Raw genomic sequence first — 16313 nt, 5'->3', positions numbered from 1 at the left:
TTCACTGGCACTTTCTTTGTGAGGTTAGTGTATCATCACATCAACAAAAACATACAGTGAGTACTATACATTTAGAAAGCACTGTACTAAGTAATTAAGGGAATATACAGAAGAAGTATGAGATATGCTGTCAAACCAAAAAGACAACAGGCTGTGAAAAAGTTTGAGCCAGGCACCATATTAAGCATGGATTGAATTCAAGATATATCAGTTCAGAGATGGTTCCTGTCCTATAAGGGGCTCACAGGAGTCAAGAAACTGAGGTTCTAGTTTTAACTTTGCTTTGGGTAAGTTGTTTAACTTGAAGAAAGTCACTTTATTTCTTGGTGCCTCAGTTTCCTCATATGTAAAATGGGGATAAAATAGCTGCTTGTCCTCCTCCTTAGATTCTGAGCCCCATGTGGGACAGGGACAGTGTTCAACTGCTTTTTATCTTGTATTTATCCCAGTGTTTAGTTCAGTGCTTGTCACATATTAAACACACAACAAATGCCACGATTATTACTATTAATAATTTGTCTGTGTCTCAATTTTCCCATCTATGAAATGGAGATAGTAATGCCTGCCTCTCCTTTCCTTTCAGACATGTTATGAGGATAAAATGCTATGATTCATGTGAAAAGACTGTAGAAAAATAAAATCATTCTATATATCCAAGGCATTATTATATATAGGGTCAAGAAATACAGAAATTACATTGTATTTCTTTAGAGAATGATAGCCACATACCTCTGCTTTGGTGTCTTCAATACAGCTGTAATTCATGGTTCTGAAACAGTGCAATGTTCTGTGTATGTCTCACCATCCAAGAAAACTGAATTTGAAATTGAAGTAGATATAAGAAAAATTAAAGCAGTAAATCAACAAGGAAACTTTGATTAAATTTTATATGCCATCAATTAAAGATTTGCAAATAGAAAACAATATTATTTAAAATTATCTGCATTGAATGTGTGTGAGCCGTGGGGCAAAATAATGGAGTTTTTATGAGTTAGAGGTGACACCATCACCTCTGTGTCATAAAAGGGGAAAAAAATCAGCTGTGGTTGGGCTTCAGGATCATGGTTGACAGTCGTTCTCATCTGAATTAGTAAATATGGATAAGGAAGATAACTCTGACCTGTCTATTTTTCTTTGTTCTCTTGATTCCCAGCGAAAAGTCAATGCTGGAAAGCATGGTTGCTTAATTACTCTTAAGTGTTAATCAGCCAAATTCTAACCCAAAGATATGCCCATGAAAGCTCAAACTCAAATGAGCTTTGAAGGAAGCCTTAGAAATCATTTGGATGCAAAAAAATCTATGTGCCCTATAAGATCTTCACTCATCGGTCTCATTTCAGTGGTCAACACCATTCCCACCTGTCCACTGCTGTTAAGGTCTCAACTTCCTTTTACTACTTCTATCTCTTTGTTTAAAAGACTAAATTAATTAATAATGCTGTTTATTAATGGTGGTAACCAGCAGATCTCAGAGTGTCCCACAGATCCAGATTTCCATGAAAAACAAACTGAAAGGACTACAGCAGAGACTAGGTGATTTTATTTTCTCTTTATGTCGTCTGCCTGTTTTTATTTATACCCATTGCCTTATTTTATTAGATCTGTCACGATTTCTTTTACGTCTTGGGCATATGGGGTAATTTTTTTGTAGTATTTTAAAGAATTACACAGGTCTATCTAAAATCAGTGATGAAATATCTCTCTGTCTAGCTATCCTTTGCATTCAAAGATGACATTGCTAACGGTGAGATCCCATCCATGCATGAGGCTAAGGGTGAAAGACCCTTGTGTGACTGACACTCCATTAATGTAAAGCATGTAAAGACTGTCTTTGTCATGCTAATACATTTGCTACTTGCAGCACCTGTCACTGTTTTTGAATCTGCCTCTTGGAACCCTGCTCTTCCCAATCCTTTTCTTGATTGTTGCCCTCAGGGCTGTCTGTGGAGGTTTTCTCTAAACAGTCTAATGCTTTCCTTCATTGTTTGGGAGTCTGCTTTACTATGCCTTTAAGCCATTTTGGTCTGTCCTCCGTGCTTGGTTTTGCTCTATTTCAGTTCACCAAAATGCAGTTGAAAGGGAATCTTGCTATTGTCCATTTTCCACTTATTTCCCCCCTCCCCCTGACCACGGAAAACCTTCCACTTGTTGTCCCCAACTCCATAAAGCTGTGTTGGAATGAGCATTACCTAGGGTGATGAAGAAGAATGGGGCTGGGGTCTACAGAAGCTGGCTCGAAGCAAGAGAAGGAGAGGCAAAGAGAAAAGGGAGAATCAGAGGAAGCAGGGGAGAAGGGGAAGAGAGAGTGGGACAACTAGGAAAAGGAGAGCATGGACCTGGGAGTCAGAGGACCTGTGTTCTAATTCCAGTTCTGCCGTTTGCTTGCTGTGTGACTTTAAGCAAGTCACTTAACTTCTCTGTGCCTCAGTTTCTTCTACTGTAAAACGGAGGCTGTGAGCTTTCTGCAGGGCACATAGTAAGTTCTTAACAAATACCACGCCCCCGTCCTCCCCACAAAAAACCTAGCAGGTGGTCCCAAAATGAGCTGTTTGTCCTCCACATTGGCCAGCTATTTTTCAGGATTCTTCTTGGGTCTGTTCACTTTGATTTGAAAGGAATACACAAGAACAAAGTTCTGTTTCTTCCTCACTCATCAATACTCAAGTTAATGACCAACGATGCAACCAGAATTTCCAGAGTTAAGCAGCCCACATTGCCATGATTAGACTCAACAGAAATGATGGTACCTACCTATGAACAAGTATATTAAGAGGGGGTTTGCCACCGGTGAGTAAGGATTTCAACCAAAGAACTATGAAAAGCATCGTGGTTGACTCTCTCAGCAGGAATCCTGAAGAATAGTTGACAAACAAGGAGGGTAAAGACCTCAGCGGCAGGTGGATAATGGCCCGGTAGCACTGCCTGGACACTATGCTGCAGTCACTTAGGCCATAAACAAATTCTGCACAGAGTAAAGATTTAGTGAATATCATTGATGATGATCCAGTTCACAAAAGCTTTGGGTACATTTCACAATGTGTTGCAACCCTGCCCTTCTAATCACTTACTGCAGTCTATGCCCCAGAGGACATCTGCTGGCAGGGGAGGGAGAGTGTGGATGCTGCTTTGTCACTGTAATCAATTCCTTGGGTAGGTTGCAAATGCTCCCTGAGGGTCACCCCCAGAGCACTCTCCTGTGATATACTTGCTTGGGAGCGAGTAGGACAGGACAAGTTGTCTTGATGTTAGGTCTGTCACTTGAGTATTCCATCCTTTGGTTAACAACGCATTGCTACAGTGAAGGAGCAGTGTGATAGGTGAAAGTCAGGTACCTTACATTGAAGTCACCAGAATTCACTGGAAGTGACAGGACCAAGTCTCTGCCATCATTTTCCATGGTAGAATTCTTCATTATCCCATATTTGTACTGTGGAAAGTATGCAACTGCCTTTTCAATGGGAAGATGTTGTTGCTGATGGTTAAATTTTAACTATGTGTAAGTATAGCAAAGCATCCGTAGAGCATATAAATCTATACACTTATGCTGTTTACTTGGAGCTTATCTTTTCCCATTGGTGCAGTGGTTTGTTGTTTCTCATTAATGGCATAAATCTGTATAACAGTACTCAGAATGGACTCTCCCCAACCATTTTCCACCAAGCACAGCAGATAAATTTTAAATTTAAATACCAATGGGACAATAGGTACGCATGCATGTAACACAGAATGGTTGATCACTTTTGACATTTATTTTCCCACATGAAAAAATACAGGACAGCTTCTGAAGAAGATTTGTCAGAACAGAGACCAGTCACCATGTATTCTTTATATTTACTTATTTATGCATTTATTGGATGCGCCTATTTCTTATTAGCCCCTGGGCATATTTATAAGTATCATAGACAAAAGACAGACCCTGCCATTATGGCTCAGAGTCACTAAGAAACACCATCAAGCATGACATTCAAAATACATTTGCACACCATGCAATGATGCTCTATCAAGGGAAGTTACATCTCCTCTCCCCAAATTATCTGGATATATGATCAACTGTCTACTTTTTTCTTTGTTTTGGCAGGATACCAAAGGATGGCCCATTACAAACATACTCTATTAGTCTAGTGTATATTGCCCTTGGTGAAGTGGAGAGGTGAATTCAAGCTGTCATTCTGAATAATGTGGGACATCTTCAACCGATAGGCAACACTCAGTGATAGAAAACATTCTTTGGCCCCAAATATCCACACCAGTTAGCCAAAGCACCTATTAGTACAGTGCTCTGCCTACAGTAGGTGCTCAATAAATATGATTGAATGATTGATTGAATTGCCAACTACAGCCCCTCCCCCTCACCCTGTTGTCAGCTGACTCTTTTCACCAGCAGGCCCCTCTTCAGGGGCTGGCTGGTCACCCACCCAATGGAAATCCCAGAGAACTGTGAGTTGTTGGGCACAGATGGCATCTCATTTGGAGGGGAGTTCTCAAAGCAATTCTCAGTGAATATCAAGATTTATTTACTTATTTACCATCTTCCTTCTTCATGGTTTATCTTCCACTGGACCACACTGTAAAAGTAAAAAAGAAAAAGTTTAATAGGAAGCAGAGTCACTAACTGCTCCTTAGATCCTCACCCACAGTAGTGCTATTAGTAATGTTACCCAAGAGGCCCCTATCTGAAGCAAAGGATGAAAGCATGAGGAAGAGGGAAAAGGGAAGGAAGAGGAAAAGGGAAGGAAGAGGCTCCCATGCCCCAAGGCTTTCGGGGGCCTGCAGTCTATCGAAGCAGAAGATATTTTTGTAAGGCTATTTATCCCAGTAACTTCTGGGGGCAAAGGCCTTGATGGTAGAGATGTTTTGGAGCTACAAAAGCAGAGTCCTCTGTCTCCACTGCCAATACTATATGTGATCTGGTATTTGTCCCTTTTGCACAAGGGGCATGAGATGAAGCCAGGCCCTGGGCTTCCCTGGGTAAGACAGTCTCTTGAAAGTAAGATGTCCCTGGTCAGCACCTAGGACCAAGGAAGAACCGTATGTATAGGTCGTGTGTCATGGTTGAGGTCTTTCATGACATTTTCCTTCACAGTAATGGGATCAGGAGACAGGATAACACACTCATGATTGCATCTCATCTATATTTCCTCTTTAACTCTCAAGGGAAGATGAATATCATAAAAGATGCAAGAAGACCCCAGGTGTTCTGGAGTTCATTGGCCTTTAATCCTGTGCACAGGGTTAGGAACGGAGAATGCTCAGTTGCTCTAAAGGCCTGGGGCAAACCCATTCCTTCACCTGTAAATGGGAATTAATAACATTTATCTTCATCACAGGGGTTTTGTGTAGATTAATTAGCTAGTGTTTGAAAGTGCTTTGAAGCTGTAGAGTCTAATCTAAATGCTAAATATTATCACGTCGACATGAAATTATATAACCACCAGGGTTTGGGAGGATGCACCCCTAGAGATATGTCGATTTCATTTTGAGGGCACATCCAAGAACGTTTCCAGAATCTTATGAAATGTGCAAAGAAAAGAGTCACTCTCAGCTGGCCTTGGATCTGTACCCTCTAAGTACTTGATATTCACCCCACCCTCAGCCTCACAGCACTTATGTACATATCCATAATTTATTTTGAGGCTTGTCTCCTCCGCTAGACTCTACACTCCTTGTGGGTAAGGAACATGTCTACCAACTCTGTTATATTGTATGGTATTCTACCAAAAGCTTAGACCGTGCTCTGCACCCAGTAAGCGCTCAATAAATACCACTTCGTGATTGATTCATTAATTAATTAGCCTGGAACCTGAGTGGCAGAATGTGTGAGGGGGAGGCCATCAGAGTCTCAGCAGAGGAAACTTTTTCCCCTCATTTGATAGGAATTGCAGGATCTAGAAATATGAATGAGGAAATTGTACATTGGGTTGTTTCGAGCAATGAACTTGATGAGTTCTGCCTCTGACCCTAGATCCTGCAATCAGTTGAAGAAAAAACTATGTTAATCAATCAAATCTATTTACTGGCATTTTCTAAGACCCCAGTCCCTGCCTGTGGGGAGAGAGTGAGATATCACCGGACATGAGATTCTGCATCTTGTTAAAAATCTCATTCCTGCTCCTTCTAGTGATCTAACTCTAGACCGAAAGCTTACTGTGGAAGGGGTCTATGTCTACAAACTCTGTTGTACTGCACTTTCATTCATTCACTCATTCAATTATATTTATTGAGCACTTACTGTGTGCAGAGCATTATACTAAGTTCTTGGAATGTATAATTCGGCAATAGATAGAGACAATCCCTGCCAAACAACGGGCTCATAGTCTAAAAGGGGGAGACAGACAGCAAAACAAAACAAGTAGACAGGCATCAATACCATCAAAATCAATAAATAGAATCATAGATATATACACAACATTAATAAGATAGAGTAATAAATAATTTATACAAATATACACAAGTGCTGTGGGGAGGGGAAGGGGGTAGAGCAAAGGGAGGGAGTAGAGACAATGGGGAGGGGCAGAGGGAAAAGGAGGGCTCAGTCTGGGGCCTCTGAAGACAGTAAGAGCTAAATACCATCGATTAACATTCTCCCCCTAATCTGAGTTTTGCCAAACCCAGGTAACTACCAATACTTCTAGGACCTCAAATTAGTCCACAATGACACCTGCCTGTTTGTCAGCATTGTATTAAAACAGCTACTTTCAGAACCCAACTTCCATTTGAGGGACTCTTGGTTAACTCCCACTGGCTACCAGGAGTTAGTCGGGCCTAAGAGTATGCAGGGCAGAACTTGGCTAGTTTTGCATTTATTTAAACCAATCCAAGCCTCAGCTGTAAGTGACAATCAGGGTGCTGAAAGGTGAGCCTTGAACAGACTGGTCCCGGTTCAGCAACCTTAATACTGGGACCTTTGCAGCGTGACAGTGAACAAATCTAGGATTTGTTCACCTTTCTTCTATTGCCCAAATCAGTATAAACGAACCAGTTAGTCTAGCAGGGGGGAGGGACAAGGTGCTGTTTATGTGATTTTAGTTGTCCGAGGCTTCAGCATGTATGATTGAAACATTTGTAATATTCTACTGGCAAAACCCTCCTCTCTGATCAACACTGCAGATATAGCTTCTGCACTGCAGATCTCTATTGGATATTCTGAACAAGTTCTACAGGGAAACTCTCCTGGCTGTCAGTGGAAGCTCCATGCACAGAATATTCAATAAAGATTGGCAGGCCTATGGGAGGGATGAAATCATTTATCCAATATAGCTTGCATGGGCCTGTACACACTAATTATCTGGAGATTGGAGGGCTAAAAATAAATCAGGAACTCAATTTCTCAGTATTTCAGGCCAATTCCAGGATTTGGGAGGCTCCATTTATACATATAATTTACAAGAGTATATGCATCATCATCATCAGCTTTATTGAGCACCCGCTGTGGGCAGAGAACAGTGCTAGATTTGGGGAGCATACGGTGAAACTAGAATACATAGTCCCCGCCCTTGAAGAATTCACAATCTAATGGGAGAGGCAGGCTGAGACAGATTATATATCCATTTATTAAGAACAGAAGGGAAAACAGAGATAATAATCACACGATGAATGAATGCCTGAATAAATAAATGGAATAAATAAATTGACATTACATAAGTACTAAGCGTGGCTAATGGGGTGACATGGCCAGAAGTTGGGATGAGTCAAGGAATGCCTCCCCGAAGAGGTATTTTATTTTAAAGAGGACCTCAAAGGTGGGAAAGAATATGAGTTGGAGGATTGGATGAGGGAGAGAGAACTCTACAGAGAAAAGGCATGTTTGATGAGTCAGAGACAGAAGAATTGAGAGAAGGTATGGTTAGGAAGCTAGTTTCGGAGAAATAAAGGGTGTGAGCTGGTGTGTAGTAGGAGAAGAGAGTGGAAAGTTTAGAAGGAAGTAGCAGGTGAGAAAGCCTTGAATCCAATGGGACAAAGGAGAGATTGAGAAGGAAAAAAACATGTGGAAAGCCTCAGAATTAAGGTGGTGATCCTACACACACTTGGTGTTTGAGTTGTTAGGAAATGATACAATTTTAAGTTTTTGTCCTTTGCCCAATTTCACTAATGTCAGTTTTGTTATGGTACTGAAATGGAATCTTGTCTTACTCTTTGAGTATCTTTGGACATCCCTAAAGTGTATGAAATAGGGAGGAACTACTTGATATCTGGGGACTTAACCTAGTAAGTTCATTTATTTGCCTACTTTAATGGTCATTAAGGATGGCATGATGAAGGAAAGTTCCAGAGCACCAGGACCAGTTAAGACTCTTAGAAACCAAATTCAGAAAAAAGTATATTCTGATTAGAATGTTTGGATTTGTCTTTTTAGTGCAACGGGAGTTATAAATGGCTTTTTAATGCCTTCCAAATATTAGGAATTCATAGGTCTCTGTTTCAAATAGAGCTGAAGGAGGGAGACGGCGAGCAAGGTAATTCTGCATGCAAGGAAGCGGAAGGCCCTGTTGTAGGTGAGAAAATTAGGGATCTGTCAGCTCTTGTGTCTGTTATATTGTACTCTCACAAGCGCTTAGTACATTGCTCTGTACACAGAAAGCGCTCAATAAATATGATTGACTCTCTCCTTTGGCCTCCAGAGTAGCCCTGCCTCCAGCTCTGCTAGGCCCTCATTTCCACAAAACACTCCAGTTTGGATCAAAAGCCAGTGCTGCTTCAGAGCTGAAGGCTGAAGGCAACAGGTCACAGAAATCCCGGGCTGGGTTGGAGCAGGGTGTGGGAGCAGCACGACAGAGTATTACTGCTTCCACACTGCACCACACTTCCTCTGTCCACTGTTCTAGCTTAGGCTGGCCTTCCACTGCAGCTTGCCTCCTCTCCAGTCTCAGAACAGTGCTTGGGTCTGGGCTGCCTTGGTCCCCGAAGGTGGCAGTTGGGCTGGCTGTCGTCAGTGGTCTTCCAGACCGTGCATGTCCTATTGGTACATAATGCATTATGCAGTGTCATAATGCAGTGTCTCCTGAAAGTCCGATTCCATATACCCATTCCAGGCCTCCCTCCAGCATTGAGCTGGTTCTGCCTGCAAGCTAATAATATCAGGACAGTTGCCTTAGAGACCAGAGAGCAACAATTAGCTCTCACTAAAAATTAATGTACCGCAGGGAATTTCTCAGAGAAAGGCACTTAAGTATGTAGGGCTATCTGATCCACCCACCCAATACAAGAATGGGCGGCTCCCTTTTGTCACCACCTAGACACAATCTTTTTGATAGAATGAATCGTATTCTTTGTATATTGCAGGCAATGTCTTACTTTGTTCCAAATAAGTCATGTACCAACGTGGCTGCTTGGCCTAGGAGCAAAGGAGCAAATGTCTGAGCCTCGGAAGACCTGGGTTTTAATCCTGCTCTGGCCCTTTGTGTGACTTTGAGTAAGCCACTCCTCTATGCATCAGGTTCCTCATCCAAAAATGGGAATTAAATAACTGTTCTCCCTATTATTTAGTTTGAGACCCATGTAGGACAGGGACTGTGTTTGATCTGCTTATCTAGTACTTACCAAAGTGCTAAGCGCAGTATTTGGCACATAGTAAGCGCTTAATTATTATTTTTATGACATTTGTTATGCACTTGCTATGCGTCAAGCACTGTTCAATGCGCTGGGGTAGATAAAAGTTAATCAGGTTGGACACAGTCTCTGTCCCACATGGGGCTCACATTCTTAATCCCCATTTTACAGAGAGGTAATTGAGGCACAGAGAAATTGAGTGATTTGCCCAAGGTCATACAGCAGACAAGTGACAGAGAACCCATGTCCTTCTGACTCCCAAACCCGTGTTCTATTCACTAGGCCATGCTGCTCCCCCCAGTTTTCTATCACAATTATTGTGATAGTTTTCTAGCCTCCTTAAATTCAAATGTACTTCTTGACTGTATCGATAATCTGAATGGCACAGGTAAAGGTGTCTAGACAGATCTTAACAGATGAATTTGGTAGCTTTTTCCCAGTCAGAAGAGTGAAGCTACAGGGACAGTTCTTGCCACACTCAACATTTCCTCCGAGGAAGAAGTCCCAGGGTGCCTTTAAAAATGTCAGCACTGTGATCAGTCACTCACACCAGCTTTTCGGTTTCTGTGAAAGAATCCAGAGTTGCATTTGCTGGTGGGGGCCATAGATTTCCTTGCTAGCTCCTGGGCTTCCACTGGTTAGGGGTCAGATAGCTGAACCCTTTAGTACTATGCTCTTCAAATGGGCTACTGGCAGCACAGGAGCGGCATGATATATAACCCCTCTCATGCTCTCGGAGCGGTGGTAGTAATTAGGGACTCTTTTTTAATTCTCTTTGGTTCATCCCTGGGAGTCAAAGAAATGCATGCAGGCATTTGGAACTTCAACAGGCCACTAGTGCCCTCTAGAATGAGAGGCCAAGGGCAATTGGCAATTGTTGGAGCAATTACTTTTGTGAGTTATGGTGTAGGTGCAGAAAGGCCCGTGTAAGGTGTGAAGAAGGCAAGAAGTTGGACATTTAAAATCCAGTTCTCCCTGGAATGGATTTCCTGAGGGTTTTTTAAGTGGTATTTATTAAGCGCTTACTATGTGTCAAGCACTGCTCTAAGCACTGGGGTTATACAAGTTAATCCGGTTGGACACACAGTCCCTGCCTGAGATGGGGCTCACAGTCTAAGTTGAACAGAGAACAAGTATTTGATTCCCATTTTACAGTTGAGGGAACTGAGGCACGGAGAAGTTAAGTTACTTACTCTTAACCACAACAGGCAAGGGGTGGAGCTGGGATTAGAATCCAGGTCCTCTGACTCCCAGGCTTGCGCTCTTTCCACTAGTCCAAGCTGCTTCCACAAGGTTAAGATGTTTCACTTGTGGATGGACTAGAAATGGCTGCTACCAGCAGGGACCTTGAGAACCAACTCAGACATAAAAGTGCCTACTGGTCAGGTCCGGGGTCCTGAAAATACATAATCCTGTTGTGAGGGAAGTTTTCCTTTTCCCGCCTCCAGTCTGTACTTCTTGAATCGTCATTCATTTATTCAGTAGTATTTATTGAGCGCTTACTATGTGCAGAGCACTGTACTAAGCTCTTGGATGTACAATTTGGCAACAGAGACAATCCCTTCCCATTGACGGGTTTACAGTCTAATGGAGGGAGACAGCCATTCCGAGAGTATGCGTGTGTGTACGATGAACCATGTGGAAGGTTTGAAGTTGTGCAAGGACGATCCAGGAGGGCTGCACGAATGGAACATCTGGAATGAATCACCCTTGCTTCTCTGCAACTGATCAATCATTAGGTGAAGTTGATTGCTACCATATCCATATCAGAGTTCTGATTCATTTACACTTAAGTGATGAAAGTAGAATTTTTTTTTTCCTTTTAAATGGAGACTAACCCAGGTGGGGTTCAGGGAGCTGGAGGGGAGTGCTGACTCCCCGCTGTGCTTTTGGTTGCAGTCTCAGATGGCCCTCACTATTAGGGATAATATTTCATTGACTTTTGTGCACGATTACTCCCTTGCCAGCAGTCTTGGCTAAATGGTTTTGAGGGAAGACTTTCTGCTTTTAAAACAGCTCTTTAACACCTCTACCAAGGGATGGGTATTGTGGAGCCACATTTTGGAGCCAAATCTGAGGTTTGGGTGAGGCTCCCCCCCCCCCCCCCCCGCCCAAAGGAAGAAATACTGTGAAAAAAGAAAGCTGGCTAAAATACTCCTCCATCGCTGCTATGTGCCTTCATGTACACTGGACCAGATTATAGTATAATGTAATGTATAGGAGTAGGGCAAGCAAAACAGAGCCCTTATGAAAATGCACCTCCTTACACATGCTAAAAGCAGTACTCTCCATACCCCAGGAGGCTGTACGTGAGATGTTAGGTACCTGGCTACAGGGCTTTGGGATAAAGTATTCATACCCATATAATACATCTCTTCAAATGGCTGATTTCTCTCCTCTGAATCTGCAGATAGATTTACTGCTTGAGAGAGGCCATGATTGGAAAGTACCTGGCTTGAACAAAGAATTGTGGGAGTCCTGTCCCTCTCTCCTTCTACCCTCTGGCCCCCTTCACAGCTCTGCCAAGCACACCTCATTCCTGACCTACATCGCTCCCTGTTATTCTTAGACATCTCCTAGGGAGAAAGCTGCAAGCAGCTACTACGCAATAGGACTTGAGCAGCAAATAAATGTCCAGTTGGAATCCATGTTCATCGCCCAGACTCCCACCTGAGACCCAAGACAGGATCTGAATGCAAGTCTTCCAAAGGTTAAAGGGTAATGTCTGCTGTCACTCTCCTCTAAAACACTCTCCATCCGCCCTTTTTCACTTTCTCTGTTTTCTTAAATCTATAGCTCATGCCATCTGTTTTCAATTTTAAGAGTCACAAGAAAAAAAATCTAATTTGGTTTTTCCAAAACACTTAATTTTTAAAGAAAAATAGTCTCTTTTTCATTTCAGCTTCACTGTTCTTAACAAATGGTATTTACTTACCAACATATTCTATACAATTTCACACCAAGATATTGTATTTGTATTCTTCCACGGTCTGTTCTAACAACATCTTCCTGTGCTACCTGTTTAAGAGTGAGAGTGAGAGGAGTTAATAACTTGAAGCCTAAGCAGGTAATTTCAGAGAGGGAAGGAGACTGCCTTAAAAATGATTGTCCCTTCCAAATTCCTTTTTTTTTTTTGAGGCTTTAAAATTGGCTACGGACACATTTTGAAGTTCAGCAAAGCAACAAGAAAGGATACTTTTGCCAACAGGGGGTATTTTATAAATGAAAATCCTCCAACAAAAATTGGCGAAGGCAGTTTAGTGCAGTTTCACATTATGGCAGCTTCTCCTTCCATTGGGAACCCAAAGACCCAAGTGACTGCCATTACTGCTAATATCATCACTACCCAGTGGATTCTTGGAAAAGCCACTCTTGAAAGATTCAGCTAGATCATCTCTCGGGACCTCCAGTTCCCATCAGCCTAGGAATGAAATATTCAGTATCATCTTTCTGCACCTGGGGCCCACAAGGACTGAACTCTTGCCTTCCCATTACTGGATTAGCCCAAAGCCTATTCAAGGAGATATTGGAGGCAAACTGCTCTATGGTAACTCTTGACTTTGGAAGGAAGGGAGGGAGATTACCACCACTGGCTAATACAGAAAACACTAGAATCAACCTCCCAACATGCAGAGATACAAAAAAAGCCTATCTGGAAATTTTGGTGCCTGAAATCTCTTCTCTTTTGATTCACAGCCACATCCCGTTCATACTGTGTGTGAAATTCATCTGAAGCTTGTTCGGTTGGTCTGTGGGGTATTTTCAAATTCAAAGTACCCTGGCCAGAATTCCTTTTCTGCACCAATTCCCCTGAGGGTAACTTAGAGGTTATTAAGATGCCTAATAAAAGGAGAGAGTATGTTTAATAATGTTCCCATAACTTAGACATTTCTGTGTTGTCTGCCCACAGTATCTCAAAGCACGGGAGCCGTGAGTCACTGATACACTTGTTTAGAAAGGTCCTCTAATTATCAGCATTTAAAAAGCACCATTAAATCCATTGAGTCAGTAGTGTCTCATTTGCAGGGCCATTCTGCACATAGTACTCCAGAGACCTTGGGCCTTGGACTCCTCTCGGAAGGTGGGATGGGTTCTGAGCCCTAAGGAACCCCAGGATCAATTCACAAAATGGCACCATTACTAAGCACAGTTTCCATCTTTGCTGGAGTTACATGTCTACGCTCTCTCTCTCAGCAGAAGCTTCTTCTGAGCACCAAGTCTAGAAATTCCCCAGTTCTTACACAAAGGGAGGTGAAATGAAAAAAACAAAACCACTTAATTATGATTTAGCATTTTGTGGGAGGAATTCAAAAAAGAGAATTTTTGAGTATATGTATGTATATATATATGAATGTCAAAGCTATTGAATGAACAAATCACTTATGTAAGAAGGGGATCTATAATTAGTTTTCTACTATGTTATATTTTTATAGTTTAGTTCTCTGAGTATGTCATTTTGAACTGGGTTTAGAAGACACCAAAATTCAAATAGTAAGCAGCTTTTTATGGTACTTCTTAAGCATTTACTACGTGCCAGGCACTGTTCGAAGCCCTGGGATAGATACAAGATAATCAGGTTGGACACAGTTCCTGCCCCACTTGGGGCTCACAGTCTTAATCCCCATTTTAGAGATGAGATAACTGAGGCACAGGTAAGTGAAATGACTTGCCAGGTTCTCACAGTAGACAAATGGTGGAGCTGGAATTAGATCACGGGTCTTCTGACTCCCAGGACCCTGCTGTATACAGTAGGCCATGCTGCCTCTCAACTTGCAACTGAACCCAAATATGCCTGGAAATACCAGTACTCTTTTATGCTAGAGTTGTTGCTGGACATTGAAGGGAAGGTGAGCTCATCTTCATGACTTTTCCAAGTGTAAATGTGTTTCCCCTAGACCCCATGAGTTGATCTGAAAGAAATGTACACATGGGAAGGGCAGGGTTTTTTTTGCCAAAAAGCAGCATCATTTTGTTCATTCTCAGAAGGCTTGATAAAGTTGAAGTTTCTAAGTAGGTCTAAGTCCAGGCTAGATCCAGGCTGGTGACAAAATGTACTGTGTTTTCAGGAGCTCAAGATGGGGCCTGATCTAAGGCTAATGGTCCAAGCATTATTCTCCTCCCTCTTCCCACTCCTGTTTATCTCTTGTTTCCTATTCCCTCTCTCATTTTCCAATTCCTCCATTTCTCCTCTTTCCCTGATCTCCTCTTTCTCTTCCACTTCCTTTCTTCCCTTCCAGCCTCATTAGATTTTGTTCCCACTCCCATCTTGCCTTATGAGTGACAGATCATCACATGCATAAGCATAAACCACACAACCCCAGATACTCACCACTCATTCACTGAAATGTAAACCCACAGAGTCCCACATCCCAAATCCCGAGTGTGATGTGGAGCAAGAGTAGCAACAGCAGGTTTGGAGAGTTACAGCAGGGGTAGTTAGTCCCTGTAGGTGTTACCATCATGGCCGCCACATCCACTGGCTATTTACAGGTCCTGTGGACCCCTTTAATACTTCATTTTAGGCAGCTACAGTGGGAATGGAGAATAAGCAGTGGCAGCCAGATGGGGTGGCATTTTGTTTTATTCTTCTCGCGTAACTCCCCTCAACATCTAATACAGTGCTTTGACATAGCCGTGTTGGGTAGGGGGAGTGGAGGAGGGGAATTTTAAATTCAGATGACTGCTGGTTATACAGCGGTGCTGCAAATCTTGTCCTCTTGTCATATTCTTAGGATTGCTAGATGTCTCACATATATAGGACTGTCCTCATATCACTTCCTGTCCCATTTTCCCAGAAATGTCTGTTGAGATGAGATGTAGAATTGTCCCATATTTGAGGGAGAACTCTGCAGAAGTAGAGAGATGGTGATGCTAATCTGCAGCACTGTCCCACATTCTTAAAACTGATATCCGGCAACCAGATGGTTGAGTATGTTATTTTTCTATTCTCATTCTTCTTCACCTTCTGCAGACCTCACCGAGGCCAGGCAAGTTCCCTTATTACAAGGCAGGCACAGGAGTGGGGAAGAAGAGAAAGAGCAGAACTGATAAGATCTCTGACTGATATTTTACTGACAGACATCTGGCCCATAATATTAGTAGACAAGGGGACTTCACTTCTGGAGGCCCCTGAATTATCTTTGTAAAATGGGATGGCAATGGGATTCGTTCTTCCTCAGTGAAAAGTCTTTCTCTCCTTGTGTCGTTCCTTCGAGGAATCCAGCATTTAGATTCATGCGAGTGTTCAAATATGTTGATCTGTGCAGGAGGGTGCATATTTCACTAGAATCTAGGTTTTCATTCAGCTTAAGCCTTGGGCGACACATTCATGGGCTACAGGTGAATTAAATTAAACGTCAACCAGTCAGACACAACATAAGAGCACACTTGTTAACACATCTCTTTATAAAACAAATAAAGAAATAAACACTATACATCTTTAAGAAAAAAATAGCTTTAAGCCTTACCAGTTCTTAAAAAAAGAGTTCATTGGACTCCAGGATCAGGCCAGCAGTTTTGTTCCATGTCCTGCAGAAATCCTGGTGGAGATGTTTCCTTCCAGGCAAGAATGAAATTGCACACAACTGGATTGTTGTTTTAAAGCCAGGTTTCTTCCGAGGGCGAGGACGGGGTGAGAGGCTGCCCTCTGAGTGTTTGCTTAGAACATGTGACCTCCCTAAGGCACCGATGGGTAATTTCCTGAGGTTAAGCAAATAAGGGAACCCATTTTACCTTGGCTCAGCACATGCTGGTGTTTTTGAGAGGCA

The 16313-nt window shown here is 42.4% G+C and overlaps 1 long non-coding RNA gene across 1 annotated transcript; it reads right to left on the bottom strand.

Moving 5' to 3' along the window:
* Positions 1-3727: 3727 nt before the first annotated feature.
* LOC114806593 lies at positions 3728-16110 on the bottom strand. Its single transcript, XR_003754633.2, has 3 exons — positions 16014-16110; positions 12482-12564; positions 3728-4565 (listed from the first exon to the last, which is right to left on the bottom strand). It is a non-coding gene; the product is annotated as an uncharacterized LOC114806593 (long non-coding RNA).
* Positions 16111-16313: the final 203 nt, after the last annotated feature.

This window comes from Ornithorhynchus anatinus, chromosome X1, assembly GCF_004115215.2.
Source record: "Ornithorhynchus anatinus isolate Pmale09 chromosome X1, mOrnAna1.pri.v4, whole genome shotgun sequence".
Lineage (NCBI taxonomy): Eukaryota > Metazoa > Chordata > Mammalia > Monotremata > Ornithorhynchidae > Ornithorhynchus > Ornithorhynchus anatinus.
The sequence above is the reverse complement of the archived record's forward strand: the minus strand, read 5'-3'. Positions and strand labels throughout refer to the sequence as shown.